Genomic DNA, 9,322 nt, shown 5'->3' with positions numbered 1-9,322 from the left:
GTAGAGGGCAAGGGGTGGGGCGGGGGCGGGGCCCGGGAGGGGAAAGGGGCGGGTCCTTCACGAAATAGTGGACCTGAAGAACCCAGAGAGTCATCCAGCCCCTGGTCACTAATACCTGGCCGCGTATCAGAATTACTTGGGAGAATTTGGGGGAACCGCATCCCTGTACTACTCAATCAGAATCTCGGAATGGGGCGAGGAATCCGCCTTGTGTTTACGCTTCCCCACGGAAGCACAACCAGTTTCGGTGCTACTTCAAGGTATTTTACAGATGTGGAAAGTGAGGTCCGCAGTTGAGTTGGTGCATACGCCCCCATCTCCACCTCAACCATTAGCGGAAAAGGAAGAAATGAAATAAAGAGGCTTATGCAAAGTGTGCATTTGTAACGCAGAAGTAATTTAAGTTAGTCAAGGAAGGCTCTACCTGGAGCAGCAGCAAAACCACGATCATAGAAACTTGGAGGCCGTCTGACTCTCCATCAACCCCATCTTCTGTCAGTGTCCAAAACACGACGATATACCAAGCTTTCCTGATCCTCACCTCATTTATATCTTTCTAATAGTTCATTTATCTTCAGCTACCCTGATACCAGCTTACTTAAGGCCCCCCGCGAATGTATTAGAGAGGCAGTTAGTGGGTTTTGAAGACGGACCAGCAAGGTTTTGATTCTAGATCTGCCCTTTACTAGCTCTATGATCTCAGGAAGGTTACCTAACTCCTCCAAATCTTAGTGTTCCTACAGGTAAAATGAAGATAATAATACAAACTTATAAAGTGCTCACAGTTAAAAAGTGCTTTAGAATAGTGTCTGGCATACAAACAGTGTTTACTGTTAGCAGAATTCGTATTGTTGATATTTTTACTGTTTAATACAAATAGCCACGCCACACTGAAACACTTTGCATGCTCTCTGTGTGTGCCTTTGTACATATTAATTTCTCTATCTGGGCCATTTCCCTGAAGCACAATCTCCCTCAGCTCTGGTGTCATCACCTCTAGGTAATTCTTCCTGAGCATCCCATTCCCACTCCATAGCTTGATGTAGAGACGACTTTATGTACACCCGTAGTGCCCTGTGCTGGCCTCTGTGTTAGCCTCCTATTGCTGCTGTAACAAATTACTACAAACATAGTCACTTAAAACAACACAGTTATTATATTACATTTTTGGAGGTTAGAAGTCCAAAATGGATCTCACTGGACTAAAGTTGTCAGGGCTGGATCCTTCTGGAGGCTCTAGTGGAGAATTCATTTTCTTGCTTTTTTCAGCTTCTAGAGGCCACCTGCATTCCTTGGCTCATGTCTCCATCCTCCATTTGCAAAGTCAGTAGCACAGCATCTTCCAATCTCCCTCCAGCCTCTCTTTCTCTCTCACCCTCCTGCCTGCCTTCATCTTAAAAGGACCCTAGTGATTACACTGAGCCCACCAGAATAACCCAGGATACTCTCCTCATTTCAGAGTCTTTAACTTAATCATATCTACACAATCTGTTTTGCAATGTAAGTAAACATATTCATAGATTTGGGTGATTAGGATGTGGCTGTCTTTTGGGGGGGGCATTATTCAGGCTACCACAGACTCACAGAATTTACCTCACTGTACTGTATTCATTTGTATATTTGTATGTCTCTTTCTCCAATGACATGTGAGCTGACTGAAGGCAGTACTACCAGTGTAGCTTACTGATCTCTATATCACAATGCTTAGCTCATAGCCTGGTGTGTAGTAAGACCTCAATAAGGCTTTAACAGCTTTGTTGAGGTACAATTGATATACAGAGAACTGCACATAGTTAATGTGTACAATTTTACTAGTTTGTCAATATTTACTGGCTAAATAAGAGACTAGATGATGCTTGAATAGAGTTTTTGAAGGACGAGTAGGAATTTCCCAGGCAGATAAGGGAAGAAGACATTCCTGACAGAGAGGTGGTAAACAACATGAGTTGGAAGAATCATTAGTCCTGGCTGAGTCAGTATTGCTGGAGCGTGATGTGTTCTGAGGGATGATGCTGGGAGTAGTGGTGTCAGATCAGGGACAGAATTTGGATTTACCCTGAAGGCTGGTGATTCCCAGACCTGGCTGATCACAATTACCTGGATAGTCTTTTTTAAATATTTAGAAAATTTTCAGGCCCCACTTCGCACATTCTTATTCATTAGGTCTGAGTAGGGCTCTAATCTGGGTTTTTTAAAAGCTCCTTGTGATGGTGGTCTGCTTTAGGGATCCCTTTCTGGAGGTGACAAAGGAGTCACTGAGATTTAGGCTGGGCAATTTGGGCACCTTGCATCAGAGGACGAGCACTCTGGAGAACAGGTTTGAAGGAGATGAGACTGGAGGAAGGGACCTAAGGGAATCTGTTACAAAAGCTGAGGCAGGAGATAATGAAGGCCTGAATTCCAACACTGGCACTGAAGATGGACAGTATGACTTATTTAGATGTCTGGTACTTAGGTATTTAAATGTCTAGTATGACTTCCAGACTTTTGCCTTGAGTGTGACATGTGGCATCCAAAAGAAGAACCAATTTAGATACATCTAAATAATAGGAATAATGAGATAACTTTTGATGTACTGAGTTTGAGATTGCCCATGGGCTGCCCACAAGAGTATGTCCAATTCGCCAGTTGAATAAATGGGACTGTAGCTCAAAGGGTAATTGCAAAGGGAGGGAGTAGAGATGATGAATATAGGATAACATTTTTAGCGGCTTAGATGAGAAGGGAAGGCCGAGTTTATGTGATAACAGAGAGATGTAGGATCAAGCAGGGTATAGTTTTGTTCTAATTTTAAGGATAGTGCATCAGTTAGGGTTCCACCAGTCAAACAGAACCAGTAGGCGAGATATATATATATATATATATATATATATATATATATATATACACTTTTGAAAAGAAATTGGCTCGCATGCCTGTAGGGGTTGAATAGTCAAGTCTGAAGTCCATAAGGCAGGCTGTTGTAAATGGCAGTCTGGAAACTCAGGCAGGAGCTGAAGCTGCAGTCTACAGATGGAATTTCTTCTCCTTCATGTCCTCAGGGAAACCACAGTTCTGTTCTCAAGGTCTTTTAAACTGATTGGATTAGGCTCATCCAGATAACCCAAGATAATCTCCTTTACATACAGTCAGCTGGTTGTAGTTGATAATCACATCTACAGAATGCCTTCACAACAACACCTAGACTCATGTTTGATTGAATAACTGGGTGCCCCAGCCTAGTCAAGTTGACACATAAAACTGACCATCACAGACAGAAAGTGGTTTCATCACCTGAACAAGGTAAGAGAAATGGGGCCAAAAGAGTGAGAGAAGCTGGACCTACTAAAGAGATAAAGGTGAGAGAATTGATGAAGAAAGATCCATTCATTCAACCAAGTTTGTGAGCATCATCCCAGAGGAGACAAGCAAAGGTGGGATCAAGAGCTCAGGTAGAGGGGTTGTCTTAAAGATCAACAAGCCTTTATCTTCTGAGCCAGGAAGAAAAATCAAGATAGCTTTAGACATGGCTATGTTTGGGGTACGGTAACAGAAAGATGAGGGAGCTCCTATGTTGTCAGTGAAGGAAGATCATTACCAAGAGGGGAGGGCGGGGAGATGGGTTCTGGGCGAGCAGTGGATATTTAAAATCAGAGTTTCCTTGAACTGGGGGATATGGAAGAGGCGTGTGTTCTGTATATTAGGGAGAAAGTAAGGATTTACAGCTATGTTTTTAAAATTTCAAATTTGCAAAGAAAGACTGCCACAGACACAAATGACCATGAAATAGACAGAACCTTGTCCATCTCATTAGCACTTCAAAAAATACAGATTAAAATAATTTCACGGTATTGTCATATAGACACAGTAAAAGCATGGTGTCTCATGTTACTAGGACTTTGGACAAAAATTCAGATACAAAGTGATCCTTTGTTGCTGTAATCATGAAAATGGAAAATGATATATTCACACAATGAGTCAGTGGTTTTCTAATATTTTGGCAGTGGAATTCTTTTTCCCTCACAAAATCTTAACACAGAAATCAAATATATAAAACAGTAAAAGCAGAATTGTAGTGGTTAAGGGTACAAAGGAGAACGCAGGGCCCTCCCATAAAGGCCTCCTTCCCAGGCTCCTAGAAGTACCTCATAAGACACTTCCTAGGGACAGTTTGGAATCCACTGTTGTAAATAAATAAATATGTGTTGATGTGTGCAATTGTTTACCATACATTAAGGTGTTTTCTAAAGCAGTTTAGAAAACGCTATGTACAATGTGATTACATGCAAAAATATACCTCCACACATAGAGAAAAAGGTCTGGAAGGATCTAAATGAAGGTGTTAACAAAGATTATCTTTTCAGCAGTAGGATGGATCTTTTTTTCTTCTATGAGCTTATTTGTACTTTCTGAAGGAAAGAAATACGTGTTGCTATTGTAATGAGAAAAAATTATTTTTAACGTTAAGTGTGTATCAAACTCTTAGGATGTGTGTGTGTGTGTGTGTGTTTGTGTGTGTGTGTGTGTGTGTGTGTGTGCATACACCAGCATATTCGGAGACATACATTTTTTGGCCCATCCAGCTACGGTCTTTCAGCTCTAATCTCATGCGTCTATACTTTGCTCTGTGATGCGGGGCTGGGATTCTGCAAAACCACATGGTCTTTGCCGGCTGGTGGTTATACCCATATGGACCACTAGAAGGAGATTGGAAGGCAGGAGGAGGAAAGTTCCTGTTTGTTTTCTTATTCCTGGTAGTGTTGCCAAACAGCTCTTCATCCTAGGTAATGACAGTTGCTTCTAGTCCCTGACTCATTTTTACACACTGGCAGAACTAACTGACCTCTCTAAGGTACTAACAGCACCTGAATGATGTTCTTTTGTCAAAGATCTGAGTCCCAGTTCTGCAGATCACTTCCTCCAACAATCTAAATTCTAGTCTTCTCCTTGTCTCCCCAGCTCCAGGGCTTGTAACTGCTTTCAGCAGTTATCTCTGTGTTACCTCAGTGTTGCATGTGTGCTTTTAAGTTCTTAAACATCTATTTAACCAGTTCATTATATTAAATTCTCTCTGGTGAAATACTTAGTATGAGTCTGTTTTACTAACATGATTCTTAAACAAGAAGTGGTCCTAAGAAACAGCCCCTCAAAATGGGATTCTGAGGTTGCTCTGAGCTTTTCCTTAGCTTTGAACACCATAGTGATCTCTTTAGCAAGGGGAAATGGGATTTGAGTATCCATGATACCCTGTGGCATCATACTTAATCACCTGTGGTTGATTGTGATGAAATGCCTTGTGTGGCCCTAAGAGGGACCAGATGACCGTTATGATAGCAATGATGCTTCTACAGGAAATGACAAGCTCAGATCATTAACTCTTAGCTCAAGTCACAGAGAATCAGAGAGTTTCTCGAGTGGCTCTAAAAGAATCACCTGTTTCTTAAAGCTGCAGGGCTGACCTTGACCCAGAATTTAATTTTGTGGGTTACAGAATTTCAACCAGAATTGAATTCATAGATTTGAAAATCTTGTATGTGAAAGTTGGAGCACTGACTGGTAAGAAGAACTCTGAGACTTGGAATAGGAACCATCTAGTTTGCCTTAGGAAAAGCTGAGAATCTTGGAGTTGCTTGCCTTCTTGTGTCTGAGGGAACTTGTGTTAAGACCCCATAATATCCTCAAGACCCACTCCAACTACTTCTCATAACCTCTAGAGCTAACCCAGTTCAGATCTCAGTTTGCTCCAAGGGGGCAAGTACAAAGTCTGACATGGAAGGAGATGGTTTACTCCAAAATAATTGCAAAATGTTGCTAATTGACAGAAATGGAAATAATAGTGGATTTTAAGTTATTAGGCTAAAAGAGGAAGGAATATAAAACACTGGATTAGACCAAATGTATTGATAATGGGTCATTATTACGGTTACTAAAGATCTTAGTTAGGGACTTCCCCTGTGGTCCAATGGTTAAGACTGCACACTTCCACTGCAGGGGGTGCGGGTTCGATCCCTGGTCGTGGACCTAGGATCCCGCAGGCCGCGTGGTGCAACCAAAAAAATAAAAAAGATCTTACAGTTAGAAGTGTGTCTAATGGTCTTCTTGGTTGCTTGAAACTTGAACTCAACTATAGCCTATACTCATTGAAGGTAAAATACCAGATTTTTCCTGGCACAATGTGGAAGGAGGAGTCAAAGACTCAGAGAGATTGGAATGATGGGGTGCATATATAATCTGACTTGCACACCCACCCACCCCCACCTGTGTCCTTTGAGAGGTCACTCACCCCACTGAGGCATTGAGAAAGACATTAATGATGGACTACTTTTGTGTCCTCACAAATTTCTGTGATGGCTGTCTTCTGTAGGCTATGGTGATGGTAGAAGATACTGCCATTGAAATCGGCTCCATGATTTCAGTGAAAACGATGGGATCCCAGAAGGACAAAGGCCAAGTGGCAACAATTAACTACAAGAGACGAGGTTAGTGCATTTACTATAATGGGCAATAGAGACAAAGTGTTAACCAAATATTTTGACTAGCAGGAATCTTTAGTAGTAGCTAATTGATCGTGGTGCCTGTAGGAATTGAATAGATAGCAGCCTATTAAAATATTACTTCATTTATATAGCAGGGACCAGAAACCTAATCTGAGCACCAAAATGGAGAGGAGACATGACTCCTTACTCAATTTCCAGACTTAAACAAGTTCAGCAGCACAAAATCTCTTGATGAACAAGGAAGCTGGTACAAAGATGCTTATCAGTGTCATTTACAGGAACAAAACTTTAGAAACATATAAGTATCCATGTTATTTATTGCTGGTTAGTCAACATATTCACGACTTAATCATTTTATTACTTTTATTACTTACAGTTCTGTGGGTCAGGAGTTTGGACAGAGCTCAGAAGGGATGGCTTGTCTCTCTTCCACATAGTGTTGGCTGGGAGGGCTCTACTGGGTCTAGAGGACCTACAATGGCCTCACTCACAAGTCTGGCACTCCCATGGGGATGGCTCAAATGACTGAGGGTGAACTGGGATGGCTGGGTCTCTCTTTTTCCGTGGTATTACCCTGGCTCACACATGTGTGTGGGGCCTTGATTCTCCTCTATGTGATTTCTCTCTCCACATGGCATCTATCCTCTAGGACCCATCTCCCCATGTAGACTCCCTCTCCAATAGGATAACCTGGACTTCTTTATGCAGCAGATGGATCCACCCTGAGCAAAAGCAGATGCTGTACGGCCTCTTAGAGTCTGAACTCAGAAGTCCCCAAATGCCACTTCCATCAAACTTTGTTGGTCAAAACAAGTCAGAAAGGCAGAATAGATTCAAAAAATGGGGAAACAAACACGAGCTCTTGTTGGAAAAAGCAGTAAAGACGTATTGCAAAGAGATGTGGACACAGAGAGACCCAATTCAGTCACTGGGTCCATTTTCAATAACCTATTACAGGCTAACAAGAAACATATCTCTTAAAAAATTAAGGTACATCCATACAATGAAAAACAGAGTAGGCAAAATTGCTGTAACAAACAGACCCCCAAATATATAATGGTTCAAGCACAATTGATGTTTATTCTCACCCACATTGTGTTCAATACATGATTATTCAAAAATTCAGGCTCCTTCCATCCTTTGACTTTGAATTCCCCTAGGGCCTTGTCATCGTCTACATCTAGCTGTAAGAAAAGATAACATAAAGGATACACACCTGCCTCTTAAAAGCATTGGCCCAGGAATAGCACACATCACATGCATTCCTATTCTTTTGGCTACACGTAACTGCAAAGGATCCTGGAAATGTAGTCTAGCTGCATGCCCAAGGAGAAGAAAATGGATTTTGATGAACAGCTAGAAGACTCTGCCACAATCATTTTTTAAAGATAGGCAATGGCACAGGGAAATGCTCACATTATATTAAATGAATGGAAGGCATTACAAAACTTTGTATGACTCCAAGTTGGGGAAGGGGCAAAGAGAAATGTATATCTGGAGTGAAAATGGTACCAAGATTTTTATTTCTGGTTGGTGAGAGTACAAAAGTTTTATCTTCTATTCTTTTCATTTTCAGAATTGTATTCAGTGAACACAAATGACCTCCATAACATGATAAATAATTTTTTTAATGTTAAAATATCTAAATTATAAACTCAAAGCACTCTTTTAGCATCATTGCTGATGATCAATCTGTCAACTCCTAGAAGCTCGTAGAAATGTAAAGAAAAAATGCCCATTGATGATAGCATTACTTTTGCCACTCTGTTTTCTGAAGTATTTAGGGACCAGCATACAATTTTAATACAGAAAATTCCTAATTTAGAAAAGCCATGTCTAAGTGCATTGTTGAAACTGAACATCTTCGCCCATAAAGTGAACGTAAAACATGATGAGGAGGAACCAGAGCCAGCCCCCCAAAGCCACTTTCCTCCAATCACTCACGTGATCGGTTCCGGCCAATGGTGTCCCGGCCGTTGGTTCTATAGAGGACAACTATGGATTCCAGGATTGTTACAGAAAAGTGCTTTCCACCATCAAGATTAAAACAGCAGGAGCACATCTTCCCTCAGCTTGGGTCACCCTTACCCTAACAAGCTCTGGCACTCAGAGTGGGAGCTTACATCCTGCCATGTTCCCAGAACCAGTTTCTCAATCAGGTGGGAAGTGGGAGCTGAGATCTCTCAGCAGTGAGCCCCTGGCATGGTGGGAGCAAGAAGGTGGAGGGGAGAACTGGGTTCTAGGCCTGGGCAGGGGTCCCCATGTGGCATGATCACATTAAGACCCAGGATTCTGAGGGAGATATAGTGGTGGGGTGTCAGATTAGGATGATGGGAGAAATGCTAGGGACTCCTAAGATGGGGAAGAGATGTTTTTCCCATTCACTTTCCCCTTCATAGACGTAGTGATCTTGAATACTTTAGTTCCTCTCCATCTCAAGTCCTCTGTCATCCCAGTTCCTTCACTGTCCTCAGCTCCAGTAACCTTCACATTCACTTCACTTCAGTCACATGCTCTCAAATCATATCCCAAATCTTGCCATCATCCAGAATTACTCCATATCTGATATCATAAATTCAGACATTTTTCTTTCTGATGATAGCGTCCTATCTTTTCAACTTTCTTACTCAAGTTATTTCTTATAAATCTGATCTTAAACCTTACTGGATCACCAGTCCTTAACCTCTTACTGTCTTCACATCAGTACCCTTCTTTGTATACAGCTTAGATCCTCCCAGTCCATTGCACGCCAACGTTATCAATCCCCTGTCCCCGTTACTTCCATCACTTTTGCCTAGCCAAAGTCCAACCCTTTATTAATTCCACTCTCTGAATTTTCTGTAATT

At 41.6% G+C, this 9,322-nt stretch overlaps 1 protein-coding gene across 1 annotated transcript in view; it reads left to right on the top strand.

Moving 5' to 3' along the window:
• Nucleotides 1–9,322, top strand: part of BOC (BOC cell adhesion associated, oncogene regulated) — a 263,018-nt gene that overhangs the window by 135 nt on the left and 253,561 nt on the right. The window contains exon 2 of the mRNA XM_033855822.2: nucleotides 6,344–6,458. The gene's annotated coding sequence lies outside the window, so the exon portion shown is untranslated. The remainder of the gene's footprint in view (nucleotides 1–6,343; nucleotides 6,459–9,322) is intronic.

This window comes from Tursiops truncatus, chromosome 4 (assembly GCF_011762595.2).
Source record: "Tursiops truncatus isolate mTurTru1 chromosome 4, mTurTru1.mat.Y, whole genome shotgun sequence".
Taxonomy (NCBI): domain Eukaryota; kingdom Metazoa; phylum Chordata; class Mammalia; order Artiodactyla; family Delphinidae; genus Tursiops; species Tursiops truncatus.
Note: the sequence above shows the minus strand (reverse complement) of the source record. Positions and strands in the feature narration are given on the sequence as shown.